Here is a 17,797-nt window from a genome sequence, read left to right on the forward strand (position 1 = left end):
CTGAGTCCCTGCAGCTGGCTGTCTCATGGGCAAGGGCTAAGCTTAGACAACCAGAGAGTCAAATGTTATTGGTCATCTACTCTATGTCAGGCGCTGGGCTAGCCTCCCACGTCTCAAGATGGGTTCTCCTACAGAGAGGCCCAAGACAGACATAGAAGCAGGTAATTACAACCTCCCTACCCTGTTAAGAAGAGCATATTGGCTGGAACTAAGGGAGAGGAAGTGAGGTTAACCAGCTCAACCCATCTCTCCAACCGTTCATTCATCTATCCAATGGTGACTGATGACTAGTATGTACCAGGCCAAATGCAAGGCACTAGGCAGAGAACAGTTGAGACCAACGTGGTCCTTGCCTTCGTGGAGCTTAAAGTCTAGCAGGAAAAACAAACATCAGCAAATCAGAAATAACTGTAATCGTGATATGCTCTAAAGAAATATGGCCTCTGCTGTATGAACATGTGACAGGGGATAGACCTAGCATGGAAAAGGGTCACTGGTATCAGTCTTTAATCTGAGCCCTAAGAATACATTAGTGAAGCAAAATAGGGAGGGCAGGAGGGAAAAGAGAGAGAAAAGGTGTTGCCGACACAATGAACAGCCTGGGCAAAGGTCCTATGGTGGGAAGGAGTATGTGGCATGTTCTAGCTATGAAAGGAGGCTTGTAAATCACATCAGTTCTTGGCCTCACACCATGCTTCAATCACTGTGGTAGTCAAGGGAAGCATTAGATGTGCAGGTTTTTCAAAAGTGCCCAAGAAGGGGAGCCTGGGTAGCTCAGTTTAGTTAAGCGTCCGACTCCTGATTTCGGCTCAAATCATGATCTCACAGTTTGTTGAGTTCAAGCCCCACGTCGGGCTCTGTGCTGACAGCGTAGAGCCTGCTTGGGATTCTCTCTCTCTTCCTCTCCCTCTGCCCCTCCTCTGCTTGCATGCACTCCCTCTCTCAGAAATAAAAAAAATAAGGGGCGCCTGGGTGGCTCAGTCGGTTAAGCGTCCGACTTCAGCCAGGTCACGATCTCGTGGTCCGTGAGTTCAAGCCCCGCGTCGGGTTCTGTGCTGACAGCTCAGAGCCTAGAGCCTGCTTCAGATTCTGTGTCTCCCCCTCTCTCTGCCCCTCCCCGGCTCGTACTCTGTCTCTCTCTCTTTCTCTCTCCCTCTCTCAAAAATAAATAAACATTAAAAAATTTTTTTAATAAAATAAATAAATAAATAAATATATTTAAAAAAAAAGTGTCCAAGAAGTTACATATGGCAAGCCAGGAGTGTAATAAGGGTGCACAGAGATACACATAAGGTGCAATTCTCCTCCTACACCGGCATGAGGCATCCAAAATAGGGGCCACCTTGCTCTCTACCTCCAATTTCCGACCAGGTTGTTGGCATTATTACCTATTTTCTTTTCAGCAGTGGGTGACTTGGCTAAATTCAATTTGGCCAGTAGTAAAAATTAGTTGGTGAACGCTGAGAAGACAGACAGTGTGTGCGTTCTGGGATGTGGACAAGCATTCCATTATTAAGATTATTGCTAGAGAAACATCCTGGGGGGTGGTACTTTAAGGAAGTTTATACAATTTCATGCATGGAACAGGAGCTTTGGGGCTTTGGGTTCAAATCTGACCCTGTCCCCTCACTGGCTACTTGGCCTTATTCTTCTATTTAAAAAAAAATTTTTTTTTAATGTTTATTTATTTTTGAGAGAGAGAGAGACAGAGCATGAGTGGGGGAGGAGCAGAGGCAGAGGGAGACACAGACTCCAAAGCAGGCTCCGGGCTCCAAGCTGTCAGCACAGAGCCTGACGCGGGGCTCGAACCCACAAACTGTGAGATCATGACCTGAGCTGAAGTTGGACACCTAAATGAGCGAGCCACCCAGGCGCCCCTGGCCTTATTCTTCTATTACAATGGGATTAGCAGTGCCTCCTTGCAGGGGTCTCAAGGAGATCGGCAAAATCAGCCGGCACACTGCCTGGCTCCCAACAGGCCCTGCATAAGGGGTGGTATAGCATCACTACATGCCAGCGAGCGGGGAGCAGGGACCACCATGCCCCTCCCTCAATGGGGAGGAGTCCACGAGATGATCTCCCAGCCACTACTGGGGCTGTAGGGCAGCTCTGCAAGGGCTCAGGGGTCACCCAGCAGTGGCCAGTTGTCCTGATGACTCACTGTTTCTTGGTGTGTGCCCTCGATGGTCCTCGGCCACCTTGCTGAGAGTCCCCACTCCACACCAGGGTTAACCCTCACTGAGCCCCACCTCATCTGCCCCACGCTCAACTGCACTGGAGGAATCCAGATGCCCCTCCAAGGATTTATGGGTAGCTCCAGCCAGGAGCTCTGGGCTCCCACCACTAACAGCTAGAGTTCCTTCAGACAAACATCTGAGTCCCAGATGGCTGAGGGGATGGGACAGCGACCACATCCTGAAGACCCAACAAGCCTAGGCATGGTCCTGGGACTTCCCAGCGATCACCTCTGATATTTACAACCATCCTGCAGAGTCACTGTGGGGACGACCATTGTACAAGTAGGAAACTGAGGCCTGCTGACTTGCCCAAGACCACAAAACTTGAGTGGCAGAGCCAGAACACGAAGCCCGGAAGCCCTTCCTCTTTACTCCATTGCCACACCACCTTACGGGGACAGAAATCTTACGATCTCTTTCCTGTACGACCAGTGAGGTCGCAGCCCTGGAAGGTTGTGTGCGTTTCCAGGGATCTGCAGTGAGCAAGCCACCAGGCAAGGCCAGAGTCTTTCCCCCGCCCCACACTGCCGTCTGGGCCTCATTTTCCCTTCTGCACACTCATGGTGATAAATGCCCCCTTATACACTGTTGTTAGAGTTAACGGGGGTGGGGAGACAAAGATTGAAAGATCTGGGGGGGAAGGGAAAAAATTAATGGACAGAAATAAACACTTTAAATGGGCACTGAGAGGCTCAAACCAAAGAGGAAGGGCTCTCCTCAGCCACAAAGCAGTTGAAATGAAAAGAAAAGCTCACATCCCACTTGGACCTGGTCAGGGAAGGTTTCACTGGGGGAGCAGAGAGGACACAGGATATCCAAGAGGGAGCTTCTGAAGTGGGAAGCAGGACAAAACGAAGTGCAAAGAATTCCCTCCATGCCACCCAGAATAAATTAGAAATTGGCACAGATTTTAAAATGAAGGAAGAGGAGGAGGGGGAGGAGAAGAAAAATGAGGAGGAGGAGGATTCAATCTGTGGCTCTAATTTAAAAACAGCTAAGAGGGGTGCCTGGGTTAAGTGTCCGACTCTCAGTTTTGGCTCAGGTCATGATCTCATGGTTTTGGGGGTTCGAGCCCCGCACTGGGCTCTGCACGGACAGTGCAGAGCCTGCTTGAGATTCTCTCCCTCCCTCTCTCTACCCCTTGCCCTGCTTACTCTGTCTCCGTCTCTCTCAAAATAAATAAATTAAATAAAACTTAAAGAACAGCTAAGCAACAGTACGAAGAGTAATCGATGCAATGAGAACTCTCAGACCCCACCATTCTGTCAAATGAATCCCATTGCAAGGACACTGGTGGCATGGAAAGGCTGATTTTCAAGTGAGACACATTCCCTCAACAGCCAGGGGAGGCCTGGAAGCTGTGGGGGAAATTCTCATTCTCTGTCCAAACATCTCTTCTTTTGGTGCCCCACTCCCACTCCCACTGAGGCTGAGAAAAGAGCTGTCTGGCAAGAGGGGATCCTGCCCAGACTATTGTGAGACGGGGTAGCTCATGTAATCCAGCCGTCATGCACCTGGTTATTCCAGAACACAGAAGCTGGGCCATTCACATCTATATCAGGATACCTTGAACACTGAGAATGTATCAGACGGACTCACTGTAGACTGACAGTGAACAACAGGCCACTATCCACTCTCCAACCTCCTTGCTCACAGCTCCAGCCAGCTTGTCTTTAGGGTTTCACACACCCCAAGCTCTTTCCTACCCCAGGGCCTTTGCACATACCGATCCCGCTAGGATGCTTGTTTCCTAGCTCCCCATTCATTAACATCTAGTCAAGCTTTACAGGTTATAGCTTCAGTGAGACTTCTTTGACTCTCCCGAAACATAAGGTGTGCAGCCACACTTAAGAGAGTTGCAATTAGTTGATTATGTGATTCACAAGTTGGATGCCCCCAGTCAGACTGTAAGCCCTACTACGGCATGGGCAATGTCTTGTTTTTTTTTCACCATTGCGTCCCGTGGGCTAGCACACAGCAGTTCTCAATCCTGATCGCACATCAAAATTATCTGGGGAGCTTTAGAAACCACGGATGCCTGGGTTCTACCACAAACCTATTAAACAATAGTGTTTAAAGCTTGCCAAGTGGTTGTAATATGTGGCCAAGGCTGAGAACCGCTACTTAAGGAGGTCGTGGGTGCTGGGCTTACTTCCCAGAGCAGCCTTGCAGTGGCCCAGAGAGTTACAGTAGGACCCTGACCCTGCTCCCTTTGCTTGTGTATACAGTGTAGCATCTAAACGTTGTTTTCCATTCCAGAGATTAAATCTGAGGAAATTCCAAAAGAGGGAAACAAAATCCTCATTGTTAGAGACGAATACTATTTCTTTCATGAAGTTCTCTCCGTAGTGTTCCCTCACCAACACACCTCTGTCCTCTCACCCTGCTTTACCACCTTTACCCTCGGAGCCACAGGATTAACCTGATGTGTTCCTGAAATACACTTAAATATTGGGAACGAAATTCCCTAGCTCTACAATGCAACAGGATGCAAAATTTCACACTCAATTACACGAAAACAAGAAAGTTCAAAGCCACTTTGTAGCAGGACAGGCTTGCTGAATTAGCCTCACTGCCCCCGGTGATCGGTGGGCACACTAAAGTGTGATCAGCCCTGGTCTCTCCAGCTGCTCTGTCCAGCATGGTAGCCGCTGGCCACAAGTGGCTATCTCCAACTACATTAATTAAAATGAAATGAATGTAAAAACTCAGTTCTTCAGTCTTACTAGTCACATTTTGAGTACTCGGTAGCCTCACGGAGTTAGTGGCTACCATATTGGATGGCACAGAACACAGAGTTTCCATCGCTGCTAACCAAGAGTTTTGTGTGACAGAATTCTTCTAGAGCGCAGTATCTCTACCTTGGCACCAGTGACATTTGGGGTGGGATAATGCTTTGTTGTGGGGGAGGAGGAGGCTTCCGGCATATGGTAGAGCAGTGGTTCTCAACGTCAGGTGATTTTTGCCCTGCAAGGAACACCTGGCAATGTCCAGAGACAGCTTTTGGTTGTCAGAGCTTTGGCGGGGGGTGGTTCTACTTAGCATCTAATGGGCAGGGGCCAGAGGTGCTGCTAAATATCCTAAAGCACACAAGGCAGTCCCCACAACAAGAATGACCTGGTCCCAAAGGTCAGTAGTGCTGAGGTAAGAAACTCTGCTCTAGAGTACTCAAGAAAACACAGCCATTCTGAGTAAAACTGAGAGACTGACAAGACCAAAGTGCCCCTAACCCCGTCCTTTGTCAAATTCAGAACACTGAGAACAACTGTCTAAGCAAACAGATGTCTGTATTTGTCAAGAATGCAGAATGCAAAATAATCTCTTAACTCATTTTTATTTTTATTTATTTTTTATTTTAGAGAGGGAGGTGGGAGGGAGGGGCAGAGAAAGAGAGGGAGAGAGAGAATCCCAAGCAGGTTCCATGCTGAGCGAGGGGTTCGATCCCATGACCCTGCGATCATGACCTGAGCTGAAACCAAGAGTCGGATGCTCAACCGACTGAGTCACCCAGGTGCTCCTCTACGAACTCATTAAAAATTTTTTTTGAATGTTTATTTACTTTTGAGAGAGAGAGAGAGACGGAGGTGCAAGTAGGGGAGGGGCAGAGGGGGAGACATAGAATCTGAAGCAGGCTTCAGGCTCTGAGCTGTCAGCACAGAGCTTGACGTGGGGCTCAAATTAACGGACTGCGAGATCATGCCCTGAGCCTAAGTCCAACGCTTAACCGACTGAGCCACCCAGGTGCCCCTCTATCAACTCATTTTTAAAATGAAGTCCCTGCACTTGGAATCCTAAGGACTACGAGAGACAGATATTCATTTCTGGCATTGTTGTTTGGAATGTGTGGTAAATTCCCCAGGAAACCACAGTCTGCCTGTTAGTCAGGTGTAGATAGTCATTCATTCATCCGTGCATCTATTTATTTAGAAGTATTTATCGAGCACCTACTATGTGTCAGGTATCTTCTAGTGTTGGAAACAGAGGAGTAAATACAAGAAACCACGTCCCTGCCTGTGTGGAGCTGACTTTCTTCTAGAGAAGACCGAGAGTACATAAGGAAACAAATACACCAGCAACGGAAGTGGGGGAATGATAATGCCAGGAAGGAAAAGAAGCCAGGGTTAGGAGACAGAGTGGTGAGGGGAATGGATGCCTGAGGTCACTTCTCTGAAGAGTGAACAGGGAAGGTCGCCCAAAGAAGTGACACCTGGGCAGAGATCTGAATGAACTGAGACTGAACAAGGCAGTAGGAGGAGGCAAGAAAGCTCCAGGCAGCGGGAAGAGAGGGTGCCCGGTCCTTTGGTGATATGAGCGTGGGGGAGGGGGAGAGAGGGCTGGTAGAGAGGTCAGTGAGGCAGGCAGGGGCCAGGTGGCAGGGACAGGAAGCCACTGGGTGACTCCGAGCAGAGGAGAGATGGGGCTTGGTTAACATTTCACACAGAGAACAAACTACAGGACAAGAGTGGAAAAGGACAGACCAGTAAGGAGACTGCTTCCAAGCAACAGATGGCAATGACATTATTAATTAATCAATCAATCAACAAAATCATTAACACTAATACTAGCTCTCGGCTTGGCCATAATATTCTATCTCAGGTACATCACAGGCAGACCAAGCGTCATGATCAAGCCACCTCTATGGGAAAATGCATTCTGAGTTCCAAATGGTCAACCTGGGTTTTAAGATGGGGACTATGTGATCTAAGACAGCAGGAAAGGGAGTTGGGGGTTGGGGAGATCTGGAGGGAAAAGCGAGTATTCCCCAATCGCCCCCCCTTTCTCCAAAGCCGTCAGAGAAGAGGAGTCTGAGAGGGGCCTTCCCACCATAATTCTTCCAAGGGTTGTTGGGCAGCAAGTGGCTGAGACCCACTCTCCCGCTACAGGCAGGGCAGGAGGGAAAAGGTCGGTTCTTTTGGAAGGATGGCACCACAGCTGTGAACGAAGGAAGGCATGGAATCTGTTCCAAAAGCAGCAAAGCCTCTACTTCTGGGGTTTCCCAGGGCAACACAGGGTCAGGGAAACAGCCAGGGAGTCAGCAGATTTAGGGCAGAAGAATCCAGCCGTGCCTCTTACTAACTGCACAACACCGGGGCGATCTCCCTGACCCCCTGGAAAACTGAAAAGAAGACCCTGCCTCTCAGAGCGGTTACGAGGGGTCAGGTCAGACGATGCCGGTTCTGAGAGTAACAACTTTCAGTCCACATGCCAGAGTCTGGGCACGCGTGTCTTCTGGAGCGGATCGAGAAGCCAGCATCGTCCACGGGCATGTCCAGGTAATTCAGCTTTACCCATGCAAAGGGGCTTCTCTTGCATGAATTTATGTACCCAACACCCGTTCACTGGGTCACAGTGCTGGACGAAACGGAGAGTAAGACGCAGCCTCTACTCTCTAGGAACACAGGACCAGCAGGGGCAGCAGGAGACAGGAAAACAGGTCTCTCTAATCCTTTTCCCTGGGTGCGTGGTGACCACTGCTCAGATAGCTTTCATGCCTTTAGACTAGAGCCACTGGCCTCTGGGGCCTGCAAACCCCAGCCGTCTTGCCTCCAGCAAGGCCTTTCCCTCCAGCCACTACTTCCTCCCTCCAGTGGACATGGCTCCAAGGAAAAAGAAAAAAAAAAAAAAAAAAGACCAGGATAGGTCTGGGGCAGGGCACACACTCCTGACCCCCAGATCGCCCAGGGTTCAGCATCTCCTCGAGCGCTTCCCAAGGAACATCTTCAAGAGAAGGCCCCAGCTCTGAGTCATCTGAAGCAGAGAGGAGACCTTGTAAAAATAACTCCAAGTATGAGGAACCTGTATTCACATTATTCACGACACAAAGAACAAAAAAGCAGGGCAGGAAGCAGAGGAGGAAAGTGTCGCTCACATCAGTTTTCTTCACATGACAAGCAGCCAGGAGCTCACTTGCTGAGCCCCGATCCCTCTCTCTCTCTCTCTCTCTCTCTCTCTCTCTCTTCCCTCCTCTCTCCTTAGAGCAATTACATAAGCAGGAGAGAGGGTCTCCTTGCAACCTTTTGACTCTCCCATCCCTCCCCCTTCAACTGTTACCCCCAAATCTAAGCCTTCCTGGTAACCTCTGACAGGATCCAGAGGAGCTGGTTGTCTCCTCTGACACAGGGGTTCCCTTGAAGCCCCAAAGCCTCTGTCAAGTGTCAGGGGTGGGATATCTGGTACCGTGAGTGTAAATATTTTAAAATATACAAAATAAAAAGGAAAACTCCTCAAACTCTCATCACTTTGTGGGAATCTTTTTCTTTCTTTCTCTTTCTTTCCTTTCTTTCTTTTCTTTCTTTCTTTCTTTCTTTCTTTCTTTCTTTCTTTCTTTCTTTCTTTCTTTCTTTCTTTCTTTCTTTCTTTCTTTCTTTCTTTCCCTTCCTTCCTTCCTTCCCTCCCTCCTTCCTTCCTTCCTTCCTTCCTTCCTTCCTTCCTTCCTTTCTTTTCCTTCATTCCTTTCTTTTCCTTCCTTCCTTCCTTCCTTCCTTCCTAAATTTTTAAGAAACTATGGTTGAGATCATATTGTATGTATAATTTTGTATCCTGTTTCTAACATAAGCCTTTTGTCATGTTATTAAAAGCTCTTTGTAAATATTAGCTTTAACTGTTGGATAATAATTCATTGAACATTACGGTGTATTCCCTAATGTTATGAGAAGCAGGAGCCCATATCCTCCACAGACTTACTTCACCTAAAGCAGGTACTTGTAAGTGACCCCCGAGCACAGAATATGAACAGTCACCAGTCTTTGAGCACTTACTATCCTGTGTCAGGGACTGCCTCCTGCCACGTCAGGTGGCTGGGAAGGTTAGATGCGGAGACAGCGTAATATCATACCGTCACACGCAAACTTGATTCCCTTTCTTCCACACCTCACTTGGTTAAGGGTCACATCCCATTCCATTCTTCTCCCAGGAAAACCAGGGCCTCACCCTCCCTCAGTGGAGGGGAAGCTCCAGGTCTGAGAAGTAGAGGCAATGGGGACAAATGAAAAGCTCCGACTGGTCATCAGGCATCAGAGTCAGCCAACCACAGCCTGTAGGCTGGCCAGCCACCTATTTATAAAATAGCTTTAATGGAACACAGCCACACTCGTCATTTACATTTTGTCTATGGCTGCCTTCGGCCACAATAAGCAGAGTGGTTGTGTCAGAGACCATGTGGCCCACAAGCCTAAAATATTCAGGACTCGGCTCTTTAAGACCAAGCTGGCTGACCTCTGTGTTTAGAGGCCAAACATCCTCCAAAATCCATGTTCCTGTTATTTAGCTGAGAGTTGTCACTTAGAAGCAGCTGCCCACAGCCAGGGACTCTAACTGCCAGCTCCTCCTGATGCAAGATGGGACCCTGTGACTAGTTCTCATCAATGGAACATGGGCCAAGGGATGTATGTCATCTCGGGGCCATGCTGGTTACCAGGTGGGTGAGCTTCCACCACCTTCTTTTCTCCCTTCCACCTGAATCCAGGGGCCTCTTGGGCCTGTGGTAGCGTTTCCATCCTTTCTTCATTATTATTCCCCAGAAAAGAGCCTTTTGGGACACTTCTTCCCTAAGGGCCTTCCTCCATGAAATTGTAATAACACAGATACACCATGTATCTGTTTAGGTACCACCTATATATATCTGTGATATCTATGCAAGGGGATATAAGATTTCTTTTGTCCCTGGGAACTAATTTTTGAGGGTGAGATTGCTCTCCCTGAGAATGTATCCTCTAAAATATAGCAGAACCACAAGACAGAGATACCTGGGTCCCCATAACCTTGTGGAGGAATGCCAGGCACAGCAGAACACCTGCATTTGACTGTTATAAGGGCAAGAAAGAAACACCTGATCATGTTAAACTCCTGAAAATCGCAAGATGATTATGGCAGCCAATACAGCCTTAGCAATGTTAATACGAGATCCACATTTGATCATTTTTTAAAAAGGGATGGACTGGATAGGTATGTAATATTATAAACAGGGAACCTCTCCTAAATCCCCAAGAAGGTAAATTTAGGATTAAAAGCCCCTACTTAGACGGGGGAAAGTTTAGCCTGTTAGCTTTTGAAGTGATACAGGCAAAAATTTTAAACAGATTCAAGAAGGTTTGAGATTCCATGTTTATTAGGTGGAACCAGGACAGGCACCTTAACTGCATTCACTTATAGCTTTTCCATCTGGATATTGTGAAGATGAGAGTGAAAGAAAAAGTTTTTAAGAAGACATCATTTCAAATAACAAAGGGGAACAGGTAAGGGTTACTGGGGAAGACTCTGTAACAACTCTGTGGAAAATAGACAGACTATGGAAGATTAGAAACTGATGACGCAGGCACAGGAAGCCTGAGCCCGGGGTGGGTGTGAATGTTATGGGAATCTATCAGCCTGGCAGAATGGCCAGGAGGCTGATGACTCAGGGCAATGGAGGGCAGGAGTCAGATGTAAGGCTGAACTGGGGGGATTACATGAAATCTGAAGTCAGAGGAGTTGAATCCTCCATGGATGGCTCATGGGGCAGCCAAGTATCTACTCTCCCAAGCAAAAAATGGCATTTTTCTTCTTCGAAGAAACTGAATGGGCCCAAAGAAAAGATATGAGATCCAGAAAGCAGTGGAACTAAACCTAGTAAAACAGTATAGGTAAATCTCAGATGACCGTTGTGTAGCAGGCCTAGAGGACAACCAGGTCAAACTTGAGGAGAATAGAGGCTCTGGGAGGAAGGGAGGATATATAAAATACCCAACTGCAGAATTTTGGGGGAAGAGAAAAAATGACAATATAACAAAAAATGCTTTTAAAAAAAAGGAAGCCAATAAGATACTCTTGGGAAAATAAAAAGCTGTTAAAAAAAAAAAAAGGCTCCTAATATGTTATTACTTGGCTCCAAAGAAGATAATAGATCGGAATTTAACACACTTAAATGCCTTCATGGTGAGGCAAGTAAGTTAACGATCAAAGCAGGTTAGGTATTTGAGCATATGCATACACTGAAGGAGTGGTGGGGACTGTGGCAAACTGGGGTAGGCATGCCCATTCTAAAGGGGACATCCTCAAGCAGGGTTTCCATTTGGGAAGTCAGACCACATGTGCCAGAGCTTCCCACTTTTATTTTATTTTAATTTTTTTATGTTTACTTATTTTTGAGAGGCAGAGGCTGGAGGAAGAGTAGTGTGAGGGAGACAGAGGATCTGAAGCAGGCTCTGCATTGACAGCAGACAGCCTGACACGGGGCTCGAACCTACGAACCATGAGATCATGACCTGAGCCCAAGTCAGATGCTCAACCGACTGAGCCGCCCAGGCGCCCCAGAGCTTCCAACTTTTAAAACAATACCCCAGGGGTGCCTGGGTGGCGCAGTCGGTTAAGCGTCCGACTTCAGCCGGGTCACGATCTCGCGGTCCGTGAGTTCGAGCCCCGCGTCGGGCTCTGGGCTGATGGCTTGGAGCCTGGAGCCTGTTTCCGATTCTGTGTCTCCCTCTCTCTCTGCCCCTCCCCCGTTCATGCTCTGTCTCTCTCTGTCCCAAAAATAAATAAAAAACGTTGAAAAAAAAATTAAAAAACAATACCCTAAACTCTAACTCTTTTATGAAAACTCTATTTTAAAATGTTGACTTAAACCAAAAAAAAAAACAAAAACAAAAACCACTAGGCAAACCAAAAAAGTATGTCCAAGGGTAGACTGTCAATACACAATTTATCATTTACATATTCATAGAAAAACAAATCCTATCTGCTGATTTTTCAGTCTTTAGGATCAGCCTACAGACAGAGCGTAGAGGATTTAATGGCAATTACAAAATAAAAATGTAAATGTTATCAACCCTAAAGGTAAAAATAAAGACGACAGAAGGTGGAAAATGGAAGGTAGCTGGGGTAGGAACACGCACATCTTCATCTCACTAAGCAGAGAATAAAGAAACACTTAATGAACAAGAAATACAACAGCAAGAATCTCACTTGTAAAGCTAACCAAATAGAGGAACTATAAATAACAATACAACTATGTTGTGAGGATGTGGGGAGGGAGGTAGAAGGGTGGTATGAGTGAGCTAAATCATCACCTATCACAACAGGAAGTAAGCTGATAATTTCTAAAATAGCACCTCATTTTCAAACATGGAGGTAAGTGCCAGAAAGAAGCAATTGAAAGAGTTAAAAGTGACTGCCCCAAGGAAGTGGGACTGGGTTAGGGAGAGAAGGGGACAGGAGACTGTTATTATAATTCTTCTGAACGTGAGCCCCCCCAACCCCAGGAAAAAAAAAGTTTTTGAAAGAAAATGAAACAGATCGATGTATGGGGCTGACTGAGTTAGATCACGTAAGCCTGCAAGTATACTCTGAGTAACACAGTGTGGATGGCACTCAAAGGGTTTAAATGTGAATAATTTAATAAATGGGCAAGTTACAGAGTTATGGCGATGGGAACCAACATTATATGGTGCCATGCTCAGAGACTAACACCAGCAAGAAGCCCTTACCACCCCTAAGTTTGAAGGGCAAGTGGAGGGAATCGTGTTCCTGGAGCCCAACGAAGCGAGAGCTCTGGGAGAGGAGCTGAAGCTATAAAAAACAGCCATTGCCAGAAATCAGACAAAGCAGAGAGGGAGCAAGAGGATTAATACTCCAATCTTTCTTTCCTCCTGTTCTTGAATCTCCTGCTGGCATCTCCTATTAGTTAAACCCAATTAAACGCAGAAGGTAAAGTAGAGGAGCCCAGTGGATGTAATCCACAGAGGCCAGCCACCCCAGCCACCCCAGCAGGGCAGAGAATGGATCTGGAAAGTGGTGGGCAAAGACAGAACGACCAGCACATATTCTCACACTCTCCATTACCTGAGGGTAAAAGAACAGATTAGGTGCACAGAGTGGTAACTTTGACCTTCTCTAGTTCAGTAGCAGAACTAAGGGTCTGCCAGGAAGAGGTGATAAAGAATGTGTAATTTTCCGCCCGGTTTTCATTAGTAAATATAGACGGATGACTTCCATATGTAGGCCCCGCATTTAGTCAAAGAGGAGAACCAAGATAAGAATCCCATCAACGTGAAAAAAGAAGGCAGAACTACAGAAAAAGGTAATGATATAATGTGGTCTGATGAACATCCAGTGAAATGTGCAACCATACTTCTCCAATCCCCAAACCAGGAAGCAACACACTTCCCCAGGCTTTCCTAATCAGGAGAGGCTTGATCGGCCTTTGAAGGGTAAGTGAAATTAGACACGCATGAGAAGGCAGCATTGGAGATGTGTTTGGGGGTGGGGGTGGGGGTGGGTGAGTAGGTCTGCTTGGCCACTGGAGGAATGAGAAACAAGCTGGTCATCAGGCTGGGGCAATATTAACAGAGGGATCCAAATATCAGGCTCCAGAGCTAAAACTCTACATCTGGGACACGACATTGCCAAAGTGTTCAGATCAAGTGACATGCCTGAAGCTGTACAGAACTTAACACGGGTAGAATGTGAAACAATGTCAAAGACAGAGAAGGTGGGGACATGAAAGACCTGCTCCTAGTAGATGTTCAATACTCGTGGAAAGATCAGAGGCCAGGAGCTACGAAGGAAGAGAGGATGCATATAAGTAAGCATGGAGCTTGTCATTTAAGACTCAACTATAAGGTCATAACCTCTATTAAATTTTTTGTCACCAAACCTTGCCTTTTCTCAGTAGTAGGAATATTAAGCCCCAACCATCTGAGCTTGGAACACTTCTCTGAACTCATGTTTCCTGCTATTGTTGTGTGAAATCTCTTGAAGGCAAGAATGGTTAACTATTCACCTTTATGTCCCCAGATATTAGCTCATGTCCCTGCCCATAACAAGTGCTCAAAAATGAGCACCCCCTACATGGATGGACGGATAGATGGATGGTAGATGGATGGATGGATGGATGGTGGATGGATGGATGAATGGACAGATGGATGGGTGGTGGATGGGTGGTGGATGGGTGGATGGATGGATGGATGGTGGATGGATGGATGATGGATGGATGGATGGATGGATGGATGGTGGATGGGTGGATGGATGGTGGATGGATGGATGGTGGATGGATGGTGGATGGGTGGATAGATGGTGGGTGGATGGTGGATGGTGGATGGATGGTGGATGGATGGGGTGACAGGCCTGCATCAGGATAGTAACAATGCAGATAAATGAAACTGGAGAATGAATAGCACATGGATCTTCCCAGAGTATGCAGGCCTGATGCCTGTCTCTTCTGGAAAGTGGGAGATTATAACTTAATTGCTTTATGATTCTGCAAGTATTCATCAGCTTGTGAGGGCATGTTTGGTTATTAACAGATTGTGTAAAAATTGGACACAGGAAACAAGCCACGAATGACAGAAAGGTGGGTGGGGCCCAGGGCAAGAACCAGAGACCAAAGCGCCCTCTTACATAGCATTTAGGAGGATGAGGTCAGCCATATTGGCCCACTTTACTTTGAAGTTTTGGTTGTTTCCTTTTTTATGGTTCGTGTCAAGAGGATGACAAGGAGCAAGAAGGCAGTTTTCAGAGAGCTGTTTCTCTACCACATACCAACATCTCATCTATTACCATAGTCTTGTTTTTAACGAATGGTCTTGGCAAAAAACGTAGAAAGCAAAACAGTGCCCTTACATTAGGTTCCAGAATAACACCAGCTGTTGAAATTAAACAGCCAGACTGGTAGCCTAATGATGAATAAGAACAACTTCCTTTGAAAAGTGCCATCACTATGCAAGGGGCTTTTGAGTCCCTGGACAATAAAACTCAACAGTTCCAATCAGATGGGACCACTGCCCTAAATACTATAATCCTGTTGACCAGTTATAAAAGTGCATCATTTCCTACATCAGTGGACCAAAAAATGATTTTGAGATCCTACGTAGAATCTTTGAGACATTTAAGAACCCCCTGAGATACTATAAAATGCCCACAAGTAAGGGAAGGGGGTGGAATCTGATTAAAAAAAACTTAGGACTGCCAGGACAAAGATGAGTGGTGGCTAATTCTCTACCTCTCTTATATCCAGGTATCAAGTGAGGATGCCCAATGATGTCCTGTATCTCTCCTGCCCTATGTATGTCCCCAAGTGAGTTCAACAACAAAATCTCCCATGAACCCAGAGCAGTAGCTGGGGCAGCTTCCTTTATTCACATTTTACAGATGGGGAAAATAAAAGTGCATGAATCTAGGGGCGCCTGGGTGGCTCAGTCGGTTAAGCGTCCGGCTTCAGCTCAGGTCATGATCTCACAGTCTGTGAGTTCCAGCCCCATGTCGGGCTCTGTGCTGGCAGCTCGGAGCCTAGGGCCTGCTTCGGATTCTGTGCCTCTGGCTCTCTCTGCCCCTCCCTTGCTTGCTCTCTGTGTCTCCCTCAAAATAAATAAACATTAAAAAAAAATTAAAAAAAAAAAGTGCATGAATCTGTGTAAGCAACTTGCCCCAAGGTCTCAGAGAGGAGTCACTGACCCAGCCTGATCTGGAACACTGTTCTCTTGATGACTTCATTGTAAGGACAGTGCCCTCCTGATCCTTCTATCTCCAAATCCTAGCACAGGGCTGGTCCCGGTCCCCAATTAGTGCTCAAAAAAACATTTACCGAATAGATGACTCCTGGTGCCAAACTACTACATTAGCCTCTCTCAGGACTTGATCTCTTTGTCTGTAAAATGGGAATAGCAATATTCTTCTCATAGGGTTAAATGTGAGGATCAGAAACATTCATACAGGCACAGCTTTTACAACACTGCTTGGCACGCGGTTAGTACTCCTTAATATTAGCTGTTACTATTATTGTTGACGGTGTAACCCTATGAAGAAAAGAGAGGAAGGTAACATGAGCGAGAGTGACATCCGGCGGGGGTGGGGGGGACAGGGTACCTCAGCTAGGGCTGTGGGGAAGCACCTCCTCTAGGATGGGACACTGGAGCAAGACCTAAGTGATGGAAAGGAGTCAGCCCTGCCGGGAGGGGTGGGAGGGGTGGGAGGGGTGGGAGGGAAGGGTGGGGCAGGCAGATCAGGGGAAGGGCAAGGTGGCAGGGGGTACAGCGGGGCAAAGACTTGAAGATGGGAGTAAGCCCGGTGTGTCTGAGGGGCAGAAGGAAGTGCCAGTTTTGTAAAGGTCACAGTCCATTTTCTTATGGTTTTTACATCTCAATTCCTATCCCTGATTTTTAGGAGGAAATGTGGAATCACCCATCCGAATAGCCACCCCATTGTAGGCGAAGACATAAAGGCCACTCTGAAGGTTTGGTCAAGGTATCCTGAATAGGTCTGAAGGTCCCACTTTGCTGAAAGTTTAAAAAAAAAAAAATCCCTTCAGCACGGTTCACAGATTTCTAAAACAGATCTTAATTCTAGCCCACGAACCACTGGCCGGGGAAACCAAGGATCCAAGCCACCTGGACCCTAGAAGTCCCCGGATTCTGTTCCGCAACAGCTGCTGACAGCAACTCGCCAGCCTCCACCCCCGTCGGCCTCCTCCCTGAGCCTGTCTTACCAGGAGTAACTGTGTAAATGTGGAGGAAGGAGGCAAGTCAATACAGTAAACACTGAGGAGAAACACACACTGCAAGGTAAAGCCGCTGCACCCCAGAACAGCGTTGTCCCGTGTCATTTGATGCTATCCTATGCTATTATCACAAGAAGCCTGAGCTGAACCAACTCCTGTGAGCCCTTTAAGCCACGGTCCCGGGGCGCCTGGGTGGCTCAGTCGGTTGAGTGTCCGACGTCAGCTCAGGTCATGATCTCGCGTGGTGTGTGGGTTTGAGCCCCGCGTCAGGCTCTGTGCTGGCAGCTCAGAGACTGGAGCCTGCTTCAGACATGTGTCTCCCTCTCTCTCTTTGCCCCTCCCCTGCTCATGCTCTGTCTCTCTGTCAAAAATAAATAAACATTAAAAAAAATAATAATAAAGCCATGGTCCCACTGGCCTTATCCTGACTTTGTGCAGGATCCTGACTTTGTGCAGGATCCTGCTTAGAGCAGATTTGGACAGGAACAGCCCCTCCTCGTAGCCACCAGCCCTAGTGCGCAACGCTGTCCCCTGAGGCCAGCTGTTAGCGGCAGGAGAGATCGGGAGCCGCGCTCGTCTGAATCGTGTCCATACCCCTCATGACATTCGCCCTGACTTTGGATCACCCCAATGTGAGGTGGGTTCTGGAACATTCCAGCTAAAAGGGACTCCCATGGCAATAATGCTGAGTCCCAGGCAAGGGCTGCCTCTTCCCCAGGACCAACCTCCCACCCCTATGTGTGGCTAAGCAGTCCCAGGAGAACTGTCAGTAGTGAACTTGCCCTCCCTCTGAAGGAACGGAGGACCACACCTGCACCTCAGTCGCATTGACATTTGCAGCCAGCCCATTGCTCAGGCCCCAGCAATTGAAGTAAAGGAAACCCAAGAAGCTCAAACTTCAGGTAATCCCGGAAGCGCACCCAAAAGGCAACAGACTGATTAATTCCACTGTTCAAAACGTATCAGCTGTTATGTGTAGGCAAACAAAAAAGGGTCAACAAAATAAAAAAATAATTTTCCACATGTAAATACATATCCTTAAATATAAAGACAGCATAAAAATCAGCAAGAGAGTGATAAACCACACAAAGAA

At 47.2% G+C, this 17,797-nt stretch overlaps 1 protein-coding gene and 1 long non-coding RNA gene across 13 annotated transcripts in view; one reads left to right on the forward strand and one right to left on the reverse strand.

Annotated features, from left to right (window-relative positions):
• TRERF1 (transcriptional regulating factor 1) overlaps positions 1 to 17,797 on the reverse strand; it is a 212,400-nt gene that overhangs the window by 71,339 nt on the left and 123,264 nt on the right. The window lies entirely within an intron of this gene.
• LOC147580951 (uncharacterized) lies at positions 13,210 to 16,871 on the forward strand. The gene is made up of 3 exons (XR_015251236.1): positions 13,210 to 13,303; positions 15,238 to 15,285; positions 16,371 to 16,871. It is a non-coding gene; the product is annotated as an uncharacterized LOC147580951 (long non-coding RNA).

Source organism: Puma concolor, chromosome B2 (genome assembly GCF_028749965.1).
Source record: "Puma concolor isolate L17-30 chromosome B2, mPumCon1.1.hap2, whole genome shotgun sequence".
In the NCBI taxonomy this organism is placed as follows: Eukaryota; Metazoa; Chordata; class Mammalia; order Carnivora; family Felidae; genus Puma; species Puma concolor.